The sequence below is a fragment of the Jaculus jaculus genome, chromosome 2 (assembly GCF_020740685.1).
Source record: "Jaculus jaculus isolate mJacJac1 chromosome 2, mJacJac1.mat.Y.cur, whole genome shotgun sequence".
Lineage (NCBI taxonomy): Eukaryota > Metazoa > Chordata > Mammalia > Rodentia > Dipodidae > Jaculus > Jaculus jaculus.
In genome coordinates this window covers 133,656,026-133,678,251 of record NC_059103.1, presented here as the reverse complement: position 1 = coordinate 133,678,251, position 22,226 = coordinate 133,656,026, and the positions used below count along the sequence as shown (strand labels likewise).

Below are 22,226 nucleotides of genomic sequence, written 5' to 3'. Positions count from 1 at the left end.
CTCTAAGAACAATGTACCTTCTCCATACTAATAAGAAAATTCTAGTCAAATATGGAAAGTACTGTTGACTTATCTATTTTTCAATCAGGCATCTCTGTGAGGCTAGCTAATCTACAGATACTTCAGCATAAGCAATATTTCATGATGAATTATGTGCAAACAGAGGTAGGAAAATCTGGTCATCTTTTATTAAGACAAACATTAAAGAGACGGAACAAAAATTAAAACCACTCTTTGCAGTACTTTTGGTCAAAATTGAGGTTTTTTTTTATTAGTTATATAAACAGTGTATATAGTCATGTTGGTACCATCATTAACCTCCTCCTTGCACTCCCCCGTCCTCAGGGACCCTCCTTGTTAGGGAATATTAGTGCATTGTAGAGTTAGCCATCAGTTATGGAGAAGAGGCAATGTCTCTATGCATAATGATCCAATGTGTGCTCTAACATTCTTTCCTCCCCCTCTTCAGCAAATTTCCCTGAGCCATGTTCAGTTGATTTTAGGTCTGCTTCAGTGATGAAGTCTTAGAAGTTTCTGTGTCTCTGTATATCTGGTTTGGTAGGAGTTGAGTATTCTCTATGTCTATCTCCTTCATCCTTGTGCTGGTACCCAGTTCACCAAGGAAGCAGCACTCTTGCTCATTTCCCTAATTACTCTTCATCAGCTGGGGCCCATTTGAGGTGTGATGGGCTGGTTTTGTCCTTAGAATCTGTGTCCATCTGAAAAAGAAAAGCAAATTCTCCGATGGAGAGTGAAGTTAGCACCAGATAAATGGGATGACCTTTGTTTTTTTAGAGAGAATGTAATAGATGTAGGCCCTCTTATAGCCCACATAGAAAATATATTTAAAATTATTTTATTTGAAATAAATGTCAATAAATATGTCACTTCTATAAAAAATGTATTGAGAGGGCTGGAGAGATGGCTTAGCGGTTAAGCGCTTGCCTGTGAAGCCTAAGGACCCCGGTTCGAGGCTCGGTTCCCCAGGTCCCACGTTAGCCAGATGCACAAGGGGGTGCTCGCGTCTGGAGTTCGCTTGCAGAGGCTGGAAGCCCTGGTGCACCCATTCTCTATCTCCCTCTATCTGTCTTTCTCTCTGTGTCTGTCGCTCTCAAATAAATAAATAAAAAATTTTAAAAAAATGTATTGAGAATGTGACCAGAGAGTTTGAGAATCACTGAATTAAATACACAAGAGAGAGAAATTGTCATATTACATTATTAAATGCTAGTGTAAAACTGTATAGCATATATATATATATATATGTATATATATATACGTATATATATATGTATATATATATACGTATATATATATATATAAAATCTCCTTTAAATGAAGAAATTCATAAAATTCAGAAAACCCTATTACTAACTTAAATTAACTTTGACTATGTGAATATAAGATAGGTTTACTTTAAGGATACTGAAGACACTATACACCATAGCAACACAAAAACAAAGGAATAAAATAAATAAATGTTGGGGCAGGAGGAAATGCAATTTTTTATTTACACTTGACATAGATATCTATCTAAAAAAATCCCAAGTAATCTATAAAAAATCAACTAGTAGAATTAATAAGTGTATTTAGAATGTATATAAAGCTCAACATTAAAATTATTCATATTTTGCCGGGCATGGTGGTGCACACCTTTGATCCCAGTGCTCGGGAGGCAGAGAAAGGAGGATTGCCATGAGTTTGAGGCCACCCTGAGACTACATAGTTAATTCCAGGTCAACCTGGGCTAGACTGAGACCCTACCTCAAAAAACCAAAAAAAAAGTTATTCATATTTATATATACTGGAATAAGCAATGAAAATTGAAATATAACAATATCATTACAACAACATTCAAGAAAAATGAAGCAGGAAGAAATTTAACAATGGATAATCAAGTCTCGGACTAGAAACCACAGTCTTTCATTTAAGAACCTGGGGGTCGTTTTCCAATTCATACAGAACACGTTCATTAAAACTCTGTTGAAGTTGTGTTTATAGGACTCACTGTTGAGTCTTGCTCATTCACCTGTGTGTTATCTATGCCTTACCCGACCATTAAGTTTCACAAAATTTCACAACTGTGCTTGGCCCTAGCACCCTGTGTGAACTATTTTCCCATTCTATCTTTCATATTTTTCTTATTTTACAAAATATGGTTAGGTTAGCTTCAAAATATCTTTGAAATGGGATCTTTTTGACAAAGGAGAGTAGGATCTCTGAAGGTCTTCCTCCTGTCATTCCAAGCAAGTTAATCCCAGCAAAGGGGTAGTTTAGGAAATCATTAGCAAGGTCCAGTGCAGCATGAAAAGAATCAATCACTTGTGTCTGTTTTCTGAAAAGCTCAATGTTGGGTATAGTGGTGTGTGTGATGGGAACCACCTTAGTTAGCCCACCACAATCCACCATGGTTCACCATGTGTGACCCTACTTCCTCATACTGGGGCACTGGAACAAGGCTGCTAAATACATGGCCATATCTGACAGGCTCAGGGAGGTTCACGCAAACTGCTGGGCCTGGTCTGTGACCAAACGGGAGTAGTGGCATGCTCCTGCTTTCTGTTTAAATTAGTTTTCTGTATCAGACAGACTCTGGGTCCTTGCTATGGCTAGAGCTGCCATCTACCCATCACTCAAAAAGTCCATAGACAGTGAACACTTTTTACCACTAGTATATTTTCTTAGAAAGATCAATGTGCACTGCTTACTCTGGATAAGCTTTCTCTTTTGCATTTGCATGGTTCTGTCTTTTATACTTTCACTGAACTTTTGCTCAGGCTTTAGACTTCCAGATGCTCACAAGCATTGAATTTGGCTGTCTTGCAATTCTGTTTTTCTTAAAACTCTGGTGCAGCATAGATATTGCCTGCCACATTTGCTTTCCAGTGGCCCAGAAAGACCCCTTTGTCTTCATTATGAAGATTACCATATACAATCTCTATCATGGATCTCTCCTTATGCATTAAAAGCCTTCTATCTCTTCTGTTTTACTCTCTCCTTAGTATCTGATTCTTCCCATGGGATCCAAGTTTTGAGATATGAAGAGAGGCCATTTCACATAATTATAATTTGTAAGAGGTAACAGATGGTAAGTGTGCTAGTTTTAATAGATGCCCCCAATAGATTTATTAAAGCATCTTAGATTTCCAGCTACCAGGCTGGAAGAGGTGTCACTGGGTGGATCCTGGGGTTCAGCCCTAAGGTGTGGTGTTGGATTTAGAATTCCAACCTAAAGTTGTACAAAGTGCTTGAGTTCTGCCTGGAGTTCCTGAAGTGTGTTGTGTGGTGTGACTTTTTTTTTTTTTTTTTTTTTTTTTGCCTTGTGGTCTCTCTCTCTGTCTCTCTCTCTGTCTCTCTCTCTCTTTGAACCCATGAAAACAGACCAGCTTCTTCTGCCATTATGGAACTTTCCCTGGATCTGTAAGTTTCCTCCATAACTCTGCCTGGTCTGGAAGTTTATGTCAGCAATGTGAAGCTGTCTACTATAGAAATTGATACCAGAATGTGGGTTGAGATTGTTGATGCAAAAGACATAGCTCTCACCTCAAAGGGGACAACAGATAGCTTATTCTTGAATCAGATATGAGTGAGCATGGCCCAGGAACACAGATTTAGGTTACCCTAAATTTCATGTTCCAACATGTTAACAATTTCATGAAGGTTTTATAGTTACAGAAAAAAAGAAAGTCATAAATCAAGGCACTTTTCAAATACATTGGCTGACCATGACGTAGGCAGGTTCTAGGAAAGTGGGGATATCTTCATCATAGGCCTCAAATGCTATGGTAGGACATTCTTAGCTCTTGCATTGGTGGGAGCTGGGGTCTGTTTTTGCATTCCAAAAAGTATTACACCTGATCAAGTGATAGTAATCAGGAAGTTAGTTTAGATACTGAAGTGGGCAATAAATGGCTATTAAGGAGCTAAGGGTAGCCCAAGGTAATTTGACTCTGACTTGGAACATTCCAGCTCTCTGTGATAACAGGAGCTTTATCAGTCCATTCAGCCTTCTGGAAGTAGGTGTAGAAGATAGAGCTGTTTTCTGGGAACTTTAGTTCACAAGATGAATCTAACCATGTAGACTTTGATCTTTTGGAACTTTTGTTTTGGAGGAATAGGCATGGACTTGATGCTTACAACTAAAGATGCCTTCTGGAGCAGTAAGCTAAGTATTATGGACTATTCTTGTTGGAGTTTTAAAATTTTAAGTACAAAGAGAATTGAACTTGGAGGCTTGGCTTATGAACTTTCTAAGGGGAAGGAAAGACTGCAGAGGACTTTGTTGGAACTGGGCTACTAACATAAGAGCTGGCTATGTTCTGCAGCCCATCCCCAGAGAGTTTGATCAAAGTTAAATTTGTAATGGACTGATATGCTTGGCTAAAAATATAGGACTGAGAGATTTAATATTTTAAATTGGAAAACTCAAGCAAGTTAAAATAATAGGCACTGAGATTGGTTTTAGGTTACTGAAGTTGATATTGTCAAACACATTAGCAATCTTAAGAAAGAAGGCCTAACTGTTTTATATTAAAACAATGCAGAGGATGACTGAGGAAAAACTATGATAGAAATGCAAACTATTTTGGTAAGGAGTTGGCTAGAGAAGGAACCTGCTCTTAAAGGTTATGATTTACTTCCTCCCTGAATTAAGAATGTAGCTGTGCCCTGCACACCTGGTATTGATCTTGGAAGCATGAAAAATGCACGCAGTAGGTCAAGAAGTGCATACATGTTCCACAGCCATTGCTGAGATGCAGTATGAGGCAGGGTTGATGATCATGTTAGGCTGGCAAAACCATTGGAAGAGAGACCATGGTTTCAATGGAGATCCAAAAATGTTTTGAATATACTAGGACTGTGCAGGGGTTACCATGGATGCTGTTGGTTAGGGATGGAAAATTTTCCCAGCTGGAGGGGCCAAATTGGAAAATCCATTGACTGTCATTCACTGGTTATAAAACAACCTCTGGTGAACAGACCTCAGGAAAGCCATCATAGGCTACTCAGCCATCTTGACATGCTCAAGGAGCCGTAGGAGTCTAGAGATCAGCACAGAACCTTAATTACAAGAGTGAGGATGTGGATCCAGTAAGGCAACTGGTGTTTGCTCTGGCCCTGAGGTCAAGATGGCCTGGCATTTTGTATCTGCTTCATACCTCATGCTAATTACAGAAATTTCACTTTTGTAATCATGTTTGCTTGCTCTTGCTAAAGACAATTGTGGTGGGGAGAGGGTAGCTATGAGTTTTTCAGACCACTGTAAAGGAGCATGTTTTTTGCCTTTAAAAACTTACTGTAAAAGAAGGATGGGAATAGACTCTCCTTTTAAATTTTTATTTGGGTGGTAGTCTGTTCATTTCTGGTCTGTGACTTGTTACAGTTATATAAGACTTGAACTGCAGAAGTTTGAGGTTTGCTTGATGGTTGTTGAGTTTGTATTGTTCCTGTTTCCCACTGCTGTACCTTATAGCAGCTGGAAATGTTTACTCTGTGCCCTTATATGTTGAAAGTGTATAACTTGTTTGGTTTTACAGGACTCACAGCTAGGAGACTACCTTAAGTCTCACATGAGACTTGGGACTTTGGAACTATGTTAAGTTGGTAAAGACTATGGGGACCTTTGAAATTGGACTGAGTACAATTTAGAATGTGAGATGGTTTTGAATCTATTGTGGGTCAAGGGGAGATTGTAATAGTTTTAATAGATGCAGGGGCAGAATGTGGTAGTTTGAATAGTTGTTGCCCAATAGATTCAGGAGTTTATTAAAGCTTCTTAGATTTCCAGATACTTGGCTGGAGGAGGTGTCTCTGGATGGATCCTGGGGTCCAGCCCTAAGGTGTGGTGGGTATGGAATTCCAGCCTAAAGATATACAAAGTGCCTGAGTTCTGAGTTCTGTCTAGAGTTCCTGAAGTGTGCTGAGTGGTATAACTTAGGGGTTTTTTGCCTTGTTGCTTTTCTCTCTGCTTGTACCTGTGAAAGCAGGCCAGCTTTTTCTACCATTATGGAACTTCCCCTGGATCTATAAGCTTCAATAAATCCTTTCCTCCATAACTGTCTGGCTTGAAAGTTCATCTCAGGGACATGAAGCTGTTTACTACAGTAAGCAAACAACTCCATGTCATATTCACTCTCTTTTTCCTCTCTCTCTTTCTCTCTCTCTCCTTTCCTCCCTCCTTCTGCCAATTCAGCAATTAAACAACTAGAGTGTAGGACAGTATTTGCCTGTCTTTTTCTAAATGTAATTTCTCCCTTGTGCTGGCAAGTTCTTTATGCTGTAGGCTCAGCCTCACTTACATGTTTTATTGCCCAAAGCAAGGGCTACATAGTAGATGAAACATCCTGCTTTCAATCCCATTCCATATGTTCTAAGGTTGATAATATATTCTACAGTGGGTCAACCATTTTGAGAATTTCCCTGCGCTCAATACCTCATCTAGGAAGTATGTCACTCTATACCACATAGAGTAAGATGGACACCCTTAAGCCTCACAATAGGCATTTCACTTTTCCAACCATAACTGGGATAATACAACTGCTGTGTAGCCAATCTAAAGCACATGGAAGGACTGCCATATCAGGATTACCTCAACAGATGACCTACCCTCATATAGCTTAATTTCAGTTGCATATCTTATAACCTATCACAGAAGTAGTTCAAGTGCTCCTCCAAAGCTCATCTTTGGTCCTACTCTATCTCACATTTACCTAAGGAGATACAAAGAAATGAACTACTCATCCTAGATAGGGCACAAGTGACAGAAATAATGAAATGATTTCACTCAAGTCTAACTTGGTCAACCGATGAGTTTAATTAGAGTAACTTACAGGAACGTGGATGAATGGTTACTTACAAGAGCATGGGCACTTTAAATGATTATGTCACTAAAGAAAAATATGTCTCTACCCCAGAAACCATTAATGTAACTGTTAATTATAACTTCAGGAAGGATAGTTGTCATAATCCCCTCCTCCAGTGACCATTAACTGTATCTGTATTCCTAAAGAGGAATTCTGTAACTGAACATTCATGTGCCTAACTTGTGCAGGTCTCCTGATGGTAATCACAGCTGCTGAGAGTTTAAGAAGGCAAGAGCCATATCATGTCAGAAAAACATCACTCCACAGTACTGAAATGTCTAAAAGACAACAAAGGGTCATCTTTTTTACTTTGGAGCTCAAAGCACAAAAATGTAAAAAAAAACTCCAGGTGTGGTGGTGCACACCTTTAATCTCAGCACTCAGAAGGCAGAGGTAGGAGGATCACTGTGAGTACAAAGCCACCGTGAGACTACATAGTGAATTCCAGGTCAGCTCAAGCTAGAGTGAGACCCTATCTCAAAAAAAAAAAAAAAAAAAAAAAAGAGTAAAAGCCATTGATCATATAATTTAACTTCAATGCAATCAAATATATTCATTCTTGAAAATCAATATGAAAAAAATTAAGAGAAATTCAAAGAGTCAAATAATATATTTTTAAAACATATCTGATAAAGACCTTATAGCCAAATAATATAAAAGTCCATGAGGCCACTGGCCTGATGTATACCAATAATCCCAGTACTTAGTAGATGGATGAAAGTGGGTTCATGTATTAAGACTGGCCTTAGATACATAGGAAGTTCAAGGCCAATGTTGTGGGATATAGGAGACACAGCCTCAGAAAACAAAACAATTTTTGTTTTATCTTTTTAAAAGTCTTTCTCTCTCTCTCTGCCATGACACATGTGCAGACAACTGAGGACAACCTCAGGTGTCTGCCCTCACACCTTCTACCTTGTTTCTGATATCAAATGTTATTGTTGTTCTACACTGTATATGCATACTCCAGACTAGCTTGCCTGAGAGACTCAGTTCGTCTCCACCTCCAGTCTTGCAGCAGTGGTTCGTATCACTGCATCAGGGCTTTAAGTGGTTCTAGGATCCAAACTCAGGTCTTCACATCTACAAAGCAAGTACTTTATCTACTGAGTAATCTTCTCAGACACTCCCCTCATTTTTAAGGATGAGAATACATAATAAATAATTAAGAATAAAAAAATATTTTTTTAAATGGGCAAAATAGCTGTACAGATACTTCACTCAAAAAATATATGTGAATCGGGCTGGAGAGATGGCTTGGTGGTTAAGCGCTTGCCTGTGAAGCCTAAGGACCCCGGTTCGAGGCTCGGTTCCCCAGGTCCCATGTTAGCCAGATGCACAAGGGGGCGCACGTGTCTGGAGTTCGTTTGCAGAGGCTGGAAGCCCTGGCGCGCCCATTCTCTCTGTCTCCCTCTATCTGTCTTTCTCTCCGTGTCTGTCGCTCTCAAATAAATTAATTAAGTAATTAATTAATTAATTAACTAAATATATATATATATATATATATATATATATATATATGTGAATAGAAACTATGTACAGAATGTCAGTGAGGGGTTATTTATAGGAATATGGGTGACTCAAAGGTGGCTACATAACCACACACTTCCACACCATCTGAATAATGACTTTATAGAAGTTGCATTATGGAGTCCCCCTTCTAGTAAATCTTCTACTTTGTATAATCTCTACCTTCTCCCAAGATCACTTGCTTCTGTGAGTGGGGAGGGTCAACAATTACTGGAATTCCAGGTGAGAGTCTTCTTGTGACTCTCTACTCCTCCAACTACTAAGGAGTTCAGTAGCTCCATTACCATGGCCAAAGATCTTACTATCACTGAATTGTTCTGCTGCAAAGTTGCCATGGCTACCAGGTCAAAGCATTCTCTACTCCAAGATGTCATAATGTTTTGATAGAAGAAAAACCACACACAACAAGAAGGGACCTTGAAAATCAGCAATTTTGTATTTTGTTTTTGCCTTAGGAATGTAGCAATTAATGTAAATGTTAGGATTAAAATGGCAAAGTCAAAAACACTGGAGAAGAACCTTGCAGTTGGGTATGACACAGCCAAGCTGACCAGATAAGAAGGACAAGGATAAACAATAAAGCCAGACTTTGAAGATGTCAGCCAGCTCTCATGAGGTCTCCCTTACTTTTCAGAATTAATTCTGTCTTGCTTTCCCTTGAAAAGTTTATAGGTGAATTCTTAACCCTCTGCTTCCCAGTCATTAAGACATAGAAGAAAATGGCCAGATCCCTAATTGGGAAGGGCAAACATGACCACCTGCAGAGGATCAATAATTGGAGACAAACTTCATTCCTCCATGTCTCAGTCCAATCATTGTAAAAATTAATGTATTTATCTACCAACAAAGTCTTATAAACCCAAAGACAAAGAAACACATTGGTAACCCACTTTCTGGGAACCCTCTCAGCTGCATTACTTTTGTGTTTTTAGCTTTGAAAGGCCAACCTGTCTTTGGGTTGTCCCTCTATGCAATAAGCTTTTTTTTCACCTCTAAACTTGTTTCCTCTTTGTAATAAATTTCCTCCTATAAAACTCATCCTTCTTATCTATGAGAGTCATTCTTTGAATTTCTCAAAACAAAAATCCTGAGCCAACAAATCAGTCAAGTTTGCTGGCCATTTAGATTCTGGCATCTTAGTACCTCGTTAAGGCCAACTAAGAGCTGAGTCACTCTCAGAGAGGGCCACAGTGAGATATGGCTCCACATATTTCAATGCCACTATAAGATACAGCCACACACCTTTTATAATACCTAATATTTAAAAGACTGGCAATACCAAGTGGTGGAAATATGTGGAACAACTATAAATTTTACACATAGTTGGTGGGAATGAAATATCCAACAGCCACTTTAGAATCTAATCAACAGGATTTCCTTTTCCTTAAATTAAACTTATACTTAACATTCGAAATATACATTCTATTACTAAAAATTTTAGAAATAAAAATATATGTCCCTAAAATGCCTACTACATGTCCATGATCTGGCAAGTGTATATACAATTATAATATATCCACATACCCATATAGGTCAATATCCCCAGCTATAATATTGAATTGCTGACACAATAATATGCAGGGATATCAATAGTGTTATTCTAAATGGAAAAGATATTATTTCTTTATATGACATTCTGTAATATTAAACTTGTTCCCTGAGCATATTTTTGTCTTTTATACTTTACCTGAAAAATTCAAGTAATATTCAAAGTACATGTTACAGTCAGGTTCACATTACTGGTAGAATTACCCCAACCAAGAGAAGCTTGTGGGAAAGGGGGTTTATTTTGGCTTACAAGCTTGAGGGGAAGCTCCACAATGGCATGGGAAAATGGCCACAAGAGCAGAGGGTGAACATCACCCCCTGGCCCACATAAGATGGACAATAGAACAAGAGAGTGTGCCAAACACTAGTAAGGAGGCTGGTTGTAACACCCATAAGTCCCCTCCCAACAGTATATAACCTCCAGGAGGCATTAATTCTCAAATCTCCATTGGCTGGAAACCTAGCATTCAGAATATCTAAATTTATGGAGGACACCTGAATCAAACCACCACAAATTGGGATAGATGTACTTAGGAGTTGGCAGAAACCCTACATTGGTTCTCTGACTTGTGGAATGAGGGCTATTATCATTGGAAAGGCCAAATGGAAGTCCCAGCACTGGCGAAAATAGTGAATCAAAAACAGTATCACATCCCTGGAGGGATTTCAGAAATTAATGCCACTATAAATGACTTGAAGGATGTGTATCACATCCCTTGAGGGAGTGCAGAAATTAATGCTATTGTAAAGGACTTGATGGATGTAGGGATGGTGGTTTCTAACACAGCTCCCTTTAACTCACCTATTTGGCCCGTTCAGAAGACAGATGGTTCCTTCATATGGACAGTGGATTGTCAGAAACTTAATCAGGTGGTGACTCTAATTGCAGCTGTTGTACCAGATGTGGTTTCTTTACTTGGGCAGATTAATACATATCCTGATACCTGGTATGCAGCTATTGATTTTGCAAATGCTTTCTTTTCCATACCTGTCCATGAGGACCACCAGAAGCAACTTCCCTTCAGCTGGAAAGGTCAGCAGTACACCTTTACTGTTTTACCACAAGGTTATATTAACACTCCAGCCCTGTGTCATAGCTTAGTCAGCAGGGACTTGGTCGACTGTCCCTCCCACAAGTTGTCACATATCAGTGACATTATGCTGATTGGATCAAATAAACTCCACTCTGGAGTTGTTGGTACAGCATACATGCATGAGAGGATGGGCAATAAATCCATCCAGAATTCCAGGACTTTCCACCTCAGTGAAATTTCTGGGAGTTCAGTGGTATGGGGCATGCAGGGATATTCCTTCTAAGATAAAGGATAAGTTGTTGCATTTGGCTCCTCCTCTGAATAAGAAATAACCACAATGTTTTATTACATAATGTCTTAGTGGGCATATTTGGATTTTGGAGACAGCGCATTCCTCACTTGGGTGCCTTACTCCATCCCATATACCAAGGGACCCAGAAGGCTAGTAGTCTTTAGTGGGGCCCAGAACAAGAGAAGTTTCTTCAACAGGTTCAGGCTGCTGTGCAGGATGCTCTGCCCCTTGGGTCATAAGACTTAGCAGATACGATCGCATTTAAAGTGTCAGTAGCAGATAGTGATGCCTCTGGCAGGCCCCCATAGGTGAATTACTGTGGAGGCCCTTGGAACAAGGCTCTGACATCATCTATAGACAATAATTCTCCCTTTTAGAGATAGCTCTTGGCCTGCTGCTACTGGGCCTTAGTGGAAACTGAACATTTGACAATGGACCATCTAATTACTATGTGACCTGAGCTGCCCATTATGAGATGGGTGTTATCTAACCCACCAGGCAATAATGTTGGACCTGCACAGCAACAGGAGTGGTACATACATGATCAGGCTCTTAAACAGTCACTCAACCAATGGGATCACATGAAGCTGAAGAGTTTCTTTACAGACAAACATACCATAAGCAAAGCCAATAGATACCCACAGAATGGGAGAAAATATTTGTGGGTTATTCAACTGATAGAGGTCTAATCTCTAGAATATACAAAGAACTCAAAAATCTAACCAGTAAGAAATCAAACACCACACTCACAAAATGGGGAAAAGAGCTGAACAGGCAGTTCACAGAGGAAGAAACACAAATGGAAAACACACACTTTAGAAAATGTTCATCATCCCTACTCATCAAAGAAATGCAAATTAAAACAACTATGAGATTCCACCCTACCCCAATAAGGATAGCAAACATCAAAAAAATCAAATGAAAATAAATGCTGGCAAGGATATGGAGGAGTAGGAACACTCATCCACTGTTGGTGGGAATATAGGATGGTACAACCACTTTGGAAAGCAATATGGAGACTCCTGACAAAGCTGACTATAGAGTTACCAACAGACTCAGTTATTCCCTTACTGGGCATATACCCTAAAACCTTCAAATCACAGGCCAGACAGATTTTCTCAACCATGTTTGTAGTGGCTCAATTCATAATAGCTAATTGCTGGAATCAATCCAGATGTCCATCACTAGAAGAATGGGTAACTAAGATGTGGTATATCTATACAATGGAATTCTACACAGCAGTAATAAAAACTGACACAAATAAATTTGAGGAAAAATTGGTGAACCTGGAACAGATCATCCTCAGTGATCTTAACCAATCACAGAAAAAAAAAAAAAAATTGCCACATAGTCTCACTCATCGACAGCACCTAACCTGAACCTACCTAAGATACCTTACATACCCAGCAAGCATCTCATGGACTAGACACTAGGATGGATGGGGTGGGAGGGGAGGGCATAGAAGGGGTGGAAAGCACTAATCTAGACCCAAACAGCAATGGTACCATATAATTCTACTTCCTAAAAGGCAGACCAAATAGTTGAACCCTCACCAGGCCCTTATAGGAAACACCTGAACCACAAGACACTGGAGAGTATAGGATCATTCTAACCTAAACCTTCTACATCTTCCCTCCCTCCCTCTCTCTTTTTCTCCCTCTCCTCCCTATCGCTTGTATATTAGGTATATTCTTCCTCATTTTCTTAGTGGGCACTGACCTGTGACTCCCAGTACCAGCATGGGGCTATCATCCACAATGAGCTTTTGATCAGAGAAACCTACAAGGTTTCCTAAAAGAATGACAGATTTCTGTCAGAGTACTTGATGACCCACCAAAGGTTAGTGGTAAGACCCTATTGATGAAGACACCATATGCAGCTGACATGTAAAATGGAACGGCATGGCTGGAAGCCAGAAGAGAGTCAGTCCCCAGACAGTCAGCATATCTAGTGCCAGAAGGTGCTACATGTGAGACAGGGGGAAATAACCAATACCTCTCCAAGCAACTCATGGTCTAACCTACTTAGCAACAAATAACCAGCTGTGATGCCCACACAAGTGCATTAGTGGCACACAGCCATGGTGGGGAGCCAATTGCTCTTGATTTGGCTAACTGATCCCCTCAGTGGTATGGGACCCATAGCTGGAGCTGGGAAACAAGTCAGAACCATCTCCAAACATAAACCCTTTCTCCAATATCAAGCTACCATCAATCATGGGCTACAAGATGGCCTACACCTATTAAACTCTCTCTATAAAAAAAGTAAGGGTTATCTCATTTGTGCTGTTGCTAACTTACTCTCCATTGGAGAATCTTCTTCTCTTTTTCAGATAGATGCAGATCCTAAGGAGAGAGCCACCCCATCATACCTCAAAAGGGGCCCAGCTGAAACTAAGGAAAGTTAGTGAAACAAGCAAGGGTGCTGTTTTCCTGATGAACCAGATACCAGCACAAGGGGGAAGGAGACCAACACAGAGAAAAATCTACTCCTACTAAATCAGAGAGCCAGAGCCTCAGAGGCCCCCAACACCTCATCACTGAAGCAGACCAAAAATGAACCCAACATGGCTCAGGGAAATTTTGTGGAAGAGGGGGTGGAAAGAATGTCAGAGCCACATGTTTGGTCATGATATGCAGAGACATTTATTGTACCAATAACTGTGGGCTAACTCCACAAGGCATGACCCATATACCTCAACAAGGAGAGGCGAATGGGGAGGTGGCAGGTCATGGATGAGCCTAATAATGGCACCGAAATGCCTGTATTTGCTGAATAGAAAACTTAAAAAAAAAAAAAAAAAGAACTTGTGACACAGGAGGAGGTGAGGTACACCCCTAAAGAACTTAAGGAGTTTTCTAACTTGTACAGGCAGAAACACGGGGAATATGTGTGGGAATGGATTTTAAGAGTGTGGGATGATGGAGGAAGGAACATAAAATTAGATCAGGCTGAATTTACTGAAATAGGCCAATTGAGCAGAGATTTTAGATTTAACAATGCAGCTCATGCAGTTGGATGGGGTGCCAAGGTTTATTTGATTGGTTGGCTGATGTATGGATCCAAAGATGGCCTACTGTGAGTGACCTTGAGTTACCTTGGCTTAATGTTGATGGAGGGATTAAAAAACACAGAGAACTTGAAATGCTGGAGTGTATTTGCCATGTAAACTCATCTTTGCCCCCACAATGGTAGCGTCCAGAAGATGTGCCCTTCACTAAGTCTATAAGAAACATATTTGTGAAGGGAGCACCAGCATACTTAAACTCCCCTATCATTGGTCTTTTATGTAAAGAAGACCTCACAGTGAGAGCTTCAGTTGCTGCATTAGGTGATTTAGATGCAATGGGTATAACTGGACCTCAGGGTAACAAGGGCCAAGTGGCAGTGCTGAATCACCAAAGGTGGTGTGAATGTTTTTTGTTTTTTTTTTTTCATAATAGACAGCATAGGCAAAATATGCACATAAAGGTATGACTCTTATGGACCTTTGGAATTGGCTGATTAATCATGGTGTTCCCAGTAGCCAAATAGATAAGCCCACTGACTTTCTTCTTGATCTGTATAAGCAGAAAAGTTCCAGAGCAAGGGAACATAAAGCCACTTTGAATTATAGCAACAGAGAATCAAAACCTCTTAATCAGCTTCCAGTCTTGAGCCAGTTTACAGACCCTGAGCCCTTTGATTGAAGGGGTGGCCAGGTCCCCTCAAGGAAGGACCCTCCTGCAACCACCAAAAGTTTCAATATAAACTTACACCTATCTTTCCTCAGAGGGACCTGCGGCCTTTTGCTAGGGCAACTGTACACTGTGGGAAAGGAAATAATCAGACCTTCCGGGGCCTACTGGACACTGGCTCTGAACTGACATTGATTACAGAGACCCCAAAAAGCATGATGGCCCTCTAGTTAAAGTAGGTGCTTATGGAGGTCAGGTGATCAATGGAGTTTTGGCAAATATTAGACTGACAGTGGGTCTAGTGGGTCTCAGAATTTACCCTGTGGTTTTTTCTCCAGTCCCAGAATGCATAATTGGGATAGATACACTTAGGAGTTGGCAGAACCCCCACATTGGTTCCCTGACTTGTGGAGTGAGGGCTATTATGGTTGGAAAAGCCAAATGGAAGCCATGAGGCTCCCACCACCCGGGAAAATAGTGAATCAAAAACAGTATCACATCCCTGGGAGGATTTCAGAAATCAGTGCCACTATAAAGGACTTGAAGAATGCAGGGAAGGTGGTTCCCACCACAACCCTTTAACTCTCTTATTTGACCTGTTCAGAAGACAGATGAATCCTGTATAATAACAGTGGATTATTGGAAACTTAATCAGGTGGTGACTCCAATTGAAGCTGCTATACCAGATGTGGTTTCTTTACTTGAGCAGATTAACACATCTGGTACCTGGTATGCAGCTACTGATCTTGCAAATGCTTTCTTCTTCACACCTGTCCATAAGGACCACCAGAAGGAATTTGCCTTCAGCTGGCAAGGTCAGCAGTACACATTTACTGTTTTACCTCAAGGTTATATTAACTCTCCAGCCCTGTGTCATAGCTTAGTTCACACGGACCTAAATCACCTGTCCTTTCCACAGGGTGTCACTTTGGTCCATTATATCAATGACATAATGCTAATTGGATCAAATGAGTAGGAGATGGAAACCACTCTGGAGTTGCTGGTACAGCATATGTACATCAGGGGATGGGAAATAAATCCATCCAAAATTCAAAGACCTTCGACCTCAGTGAAATTTCTAGTTCAGTGTTGTGGGGCATGCATGGGTATTCCTTCTAAGGTGAAAGACAAGTTGTTGCCTAAGATAGAAGCACAACATCCAGTGGGCCTATTTGGATTTTGGATACAGCACATTCTTCACTTGGGTGTCTTACTCCATACCATATACCAAGTGACTCAGAAACTACTAGTTTTTAGTGGGGCCAAGAACAAGAGAAGGCACTTCAACAGGTCCAGGCTGCTGTGTAGGCTGCTCTGCCCCTTGGCCATATGATCCAGCAGATCTGATGGTACTTGAAGTTTCAGTGGCAGACAGGGTTGCTGTTTGGAACCTTCGGCAGGCCCCCATAGGTGAGTCACAATAGAGGCCCTTAGGATTTTGGAGCAAGGCCCTGCCATCATCTGCAGACAATTATTCTCCATTTGAGAGACAGCTCTTGGCCTGCTATTTGGCCTTAGTGGAAACTGAACATTTGACAATGGGCCACCAAGTTACTATGTGACCTGAGCTGGCCATTATGAGCTGGGTGTTATCTGTCCCACCAGGCCATAAAATTGGATGTGCACAGCAGCAGTCCATCATTAAGTGGAAGTGGTATATACATGATCGGGTTTGAGCAGGCCCTGAAGGTACAAGTAAGTTACATGAGGAAGTTGCCCAAATGCCTATGGTTGCTACTCCTGTTGCAATGCCTTCTGTCCCCAAGCATGCACCTATGGCATCATGGGGTGTGCCATATGATCAATTGACTGAGGAGGAGAGGTCTAGGGCATGGTTTACAAATGGTTCAGCACATTATGCAGGCACCACCCAGAAGTGGACAGCATTACAGCGCCTTTCTGGGACAACTCTGAAGGACTGTGGTGAAGGGAAGTCTTCACAATGAGCAGAACTTCAGGCAGTGCATATGGTTGTGCATTTTACTTGAAAGGAACAATGGCCAGATGTGCGGTTATACACTGATTCATGGGCTGTGGCCAATGGTTTGGCTGGATGGTCTGGGATTTGGAAGGAGCACAATTGGAAAATTGGTGAGAGCACATTTGGGGAAAGTGTATGTGGATAGAACTCTCTGAATGAGCAAAGGATATAAAGATACTTGTGTCCCATGTTAATGTTCATCAGAAGGTGACCTCGTTGGAGGATGACTTTAATAATCAAGTAGATAAGCTGACCCATTCTGTGGATAGTGGTCAACATTTTTCCTCAGTGACCCCTGTCAATGCCCAGTGGGCCCACGAACAAAGTGGCCATGGTGGCAGACTGTGCATGGGCCCAACAACATGGACTTCCACTAATTAAGGCTGACCTGGCTATGGCTACTACTGAGTGCCAAATTTGCCAGCAACAGAGACCAACTCTGAGCCCCCGACATGGCAGTATTCCTTGAAGTAACCAGCCAGCAACCTGGTGGCAGGCTGACTACATTGGACCTCTTCCATCATGGAAAGGGAAGCATTTTGTCCTTACTGAAATAGACACTTATTCTGGGTATACATTTGCCTTTCCTGCACATAGTGCATCTGCCAAAACTACCATTCATGGGCTTACAGAATGCCTTATTCACCATCATGTCATTCCATACTGCATTGCTTCTGATCAAGAAACTCACTTCATGGCCAAGTAAGTATGACAGTGGGCTCATGATCATGGAATTCACTGGTCTTACCATGTGCCCCACCATCATGAAGCAGCTGGCTTGATAGAATGGTGGAATGGTCTTTTGAAAAAACAACTACAGCACCAACTATGTGGCAATAGCTCAGAAGGTGGGGGGAGTGTCCTCCAGCAGGCTGTATATGCTCTGAATCAGCATCCAATATATGGTACTGTTTCTCCTATAGCCTGGATTCATGGTTCCAGGAATCAAGGGGTGGAAATGGGAATGGTCCCACTTACCATAACCCCAAGTGACCCATTAGCTAGATTTTTGCTTCCTGTTCCTGCAACCTTATGCTCTGCTGGACTACAAGTCTTGGTCCCAGAGCGGGGAGTGCTTTTGCCAGGAGACACAAAGAACATTCCATTGAACTGGAAGACTTCTCCCTGGTCACTTTGGGCTCCTAATGCCCTTGAGTGAATACCCTGAGAAAGGAGTTACAGTGATATCAGGGGTAACTGATCCAGATTACCAGGGAGAAATTGGACTGCTCCTCCACAATGGAGGTAAGGAAGAGTATGCCTGGAGTGCAGGAGATCCTTTAGGGCGTCTGTTAGTGTTACTATGTCTGTTGTCAAAGTCAATGGACTACTGCAACAACCCAATAGAAGTAGTGTGATAAATGGCCCAGATCCTTCAGGAATGAAGGTATGGGTTACCGCTCCAGGTAAAGAACCAAGGCCTGCTGAGGTGCTTGCTGAAGGTGGAGGAAATACAGCATGGGTAGTAGAAGATTGTAATTACAAATACCAGCTAAGGCCATATGACTAGTTACAGAAATAAGGACTGTGATTTCAATGTTTGTGTCCTGCCTTGATAACAGAGTGTTTATATGTATCTACACCAATATTACAATTATATCATTATCTAACTGTTGAATTTATATTAGACCCATTATATTAGAGACTAAGTTTTGTGTTGGGGGGAAGATTTTGCGGTTCTGGTTGTATGTGGAATAGTTATGGCATGTTAGGCAGAATTATGAGCTTGTTACTGTTTTCATTTGGAAATTAAGTATGATGTAAGGAGACATGATTTGATGCTAAGTTGACAAGGGGTAGATTTGTGATAGTTGAGGTGTTGTCAACTTGATCTGTTTATAAGGAAGCTCTGGGTAAAAAGAGCCCCTTTGTTTCTCACTTCCTTCCCTTCTTCCTTCCTTTCTTCCTTCCTTCCTTCCACTTGGCTGCCAGAGCTGCTTGCTATCTTCCAGTGTGGATTGAAGACCAGCAGCAACTGAAGACCTGTGTGGATCGAAACCCAGCGGCTCCTCAGGAAGCCAAGCCTCCAGGCTTTCCAGCACCATCTGCAGTGCCGGGTCAGAACTGCTGAGGCATCTGGCCATGTGGACTGAGCAGCTACCAGGTTTGGTGATTCTCAGGCCTGCAACTGCTATTGGACTAGTGTATGGTGATCCAATACATCCCCTTTTTAAAATAATTCATTCTAAGCCAGGCATGGTGGTGCACACCTTAATCCCAGCACTTGGGAAGCAGAGGTAGGAGGATCACCATGAGTTCAAGGCCACCCTGTGACTACATAGTTAATTCCAGGTCAGCCTGGACTATAGTGAGACCTTGCCTCAAAAATCCCCCCCCCAAAAAAAAAATTCATTCTAGCAGTTCTGTTCCTCTAGAGACCCCTGACCAATACAGTAGTCAACCTCTTTCCTCAGTCATCCCTGTCATTGCCCAATAGGCCCATGAACAAAGTGGCCATGGTAGCAGAGATGCAGGGTGTGCATGGGCTCAACAACATGAACTTCCACTAAGTCTGACTTGGCTATGGCTACTACTGAGTGCCAAACTTGTCAGCAGCAGAGACCAACTATGAGCCCCCAATATGATAATATTCTTCGGGGTAACTAGCCAGCAACTTGGTGGCAGGTTGACTACATTGGACCACTTCCATCATGGAAAGAGCAGCATTTTGTCCTTACTGGAATAGACACTTATTCTGGATATGCATTTTCCTTTTCAGCACATAATGCTTCTGCCAAAACTACCATCTGTGGGCTTATAGAGTGCCTTATCCACCATTATGGCATTCCATACAGCATCGCTTCTGACCAAGAAACACATTTCACAGCCAAGGAAGTATGGCAGTGAGGTTATGATCATGGAATTCATTGGTCTTACCATGTGGCCCACCACCCTAAAGCAGCTGGATTGATATAATAGCTGAAAGAAAGAGCTACAGTGCCAATTAGGTAGAAATTGCTTGGAGGGCTGGGGGAGTGTCCTCCATCAGGCTGTATATGCTCTGAATCAGAGTGCTATATATAGTACTGTTTCTCCTGTAGCCCAGATTCATGGGTCCAGAAATCAAGGGGTGGAAATGGGAATGGTCACACTTACATTCACCCCACCCAACCCATTAGCTAAATTTTTGCTTCCCAGCTCACATCCTTATACTCTGCTGGCTTAAACATCTTGGTGCCAGAGGGGGAAGGGTTTAGTCCAGGAGGCAGAAGGAAAATTCCACTGAACTTGTAGCTAAGACTTTCCCATGGCCACTTTGGGCTCCTGATCTCCTTGAGTGAATGGGCCAAGAATAGAGTGATAGCAGGGGTGGTTGATACAGACTACTAGGGGCAAACTGGACTGCTACCTCCAAAATGGAGGTAAGAAAGGGTATGTCTGGAGTGCAGGAGATCCTTTAGGGCATCTCTTAATGTTACCATGCCCTGTTATCAAAGTCAATGGACAACTGCAACAACCCAATAGAGGTAGAGTGATAAATGGCCCAGATACTTCAGGAATAAAGGTACAGGGTACCCCTCCAAGTAATAAACCAAGACCTGCTGAGGTGCTTGCTGAAGGTGGAGGAAATGCATAATGGGTAGTAGAAGAAGGTATTTACAAGTACCAGCTAAGGCCATGTGACCAGTTACAAAAATGTGGATTGTAATTGCCATGAGTGTTTCTGACCTACTTTGATAATTATTGTTTGTACATATCTACACCAATATTAAAATTATATCATGAGTTAAAACTGTTGTTTAATTAATATTTGACCTATTATATTAGCAACTAAGCATTCCTCAGGAACCTTGATTTGTGTTGGGGGAAGATTTTGCATTTCTGGTTGAATGAGATAGTTATACCATGTTAGGCTGAATTATGAGCTTGTTACTATTTTCATTTGGAAATTAAGTGATATAAGGAGATATGGTTTGGTGTGAAATTGACAAGGGCTAGACTACTGATAGTTAAAATGTTGTCAACTTGATCTGTTTAGTAATCCACAGAAATCCCTTTCTGGTGGATCCCTGAGGTTGCTTCCAGGAAGGATTAACTGAAGGAGAAAGTCCTTCCCTCAGAGTAAGCCCTACCCCAGAGCGGGTGGCCCCTCTCAGAGGGGGACTTTATATAAGGAATTTCTAGGTGAAAAGAGCCCTTTCCATCTTTCCATTTGTCTGGTGGAGCTGCTTGTTGCCTTCCAGCATGGATTGAAAACCAGTACAGACTGTAATCCTGCACCAAATGAAGACCCACATGGATCAAAAAACAGTAGACCCTCAAGAAGCCTCCAGACCTTTAGTGCCAGATTGGGACTGCTGAGGCATCTGGCCCTGTGGCCTGAGAAGCTACATGGTTACTTGATTCTCCGGCCTGCAACTGCTATTGGACTACCATAAGATAATACAGTAAATTCCTTTTAGTTGTGGTATGATTCAGGTGTCCCTGATAAATTTAGGTGTTCTGGATGTGAGGTTCACCAGCTGAAGGCAATTTGAAATTAAAGCCTCCTGGAGGTGGTGTGTTGTTGGAGGCAGGCTTATGTATGTTATAGCCAGTGTCAGCTTTCCAATGTTTGGCACACTTTCCTGTTGTCCACCTTATGGGGGCGAGGGGTAATGTCCACCCTCTGCTCATGCCATCATTTTCCCCTGCCACTGTGGAGCTTATTCTTGAGCCAGTAAGCCAAAATAAATCTCTTTTTCCTACAAGCTGCTCTTGTTTGCTCACAGCAATGTGAACCTGACTGCAACACCATTTTAATATAATTCATTCTAGTAGGTCTGTTCTTGTAGAGAACACTGACAAATACATCCCACCAAAATATATCAATTATTTTTCCTATGTAATTTATTCATCTTTAGTTTATAGAAATTATTGTGCTTGAATAGTTTTGTCTTCTTCTTTTTTAATTGCAAATTTCTCAAGGACAGAAACTTTCTGACCTTGGTGTGGATAGTATATGACACTATCTGATATATAAAAAGCCCTCATTATTACATTGAATACAATTACTTATCTATATAACAGATATCCATTTGGTCAGCATTTTAAAATTAAAAACAATTGAACTACATGTGTTTCTACTTTAGTTATTTTCACAGACATACACTGCCAATGACATGCAAGCAAGATTTACTATGAAAATGGTTATAGAAACATGGTAACTTGTTACAATTTTTGAGCAAATTTTGAATTTTAAAAACTTCTTTAGAAAAAAAACAACAGGCTTTTTCAATCATTTACTAACTGATTTCTCTTGAAAAAAGAGTTATATATGTATATACACACCTCTCTGTCTGTCTCTCTGTCTCTCTCTCT

The 22,226-nt window shown here is 41.1% G+C and overlaps 1 pseudogene; it reads left to right on the top strand.

Annotated features, from left to right (window-relative positions):
* Positions 1–10,709: 10,709 nt before the first annotated feature.
* Positions 10,710–20,574, top strand: LOC105943752 (annotated as a pseudogene).
* Positions 20,575–22,226: the final 1,652 nt, after the last annotated feature.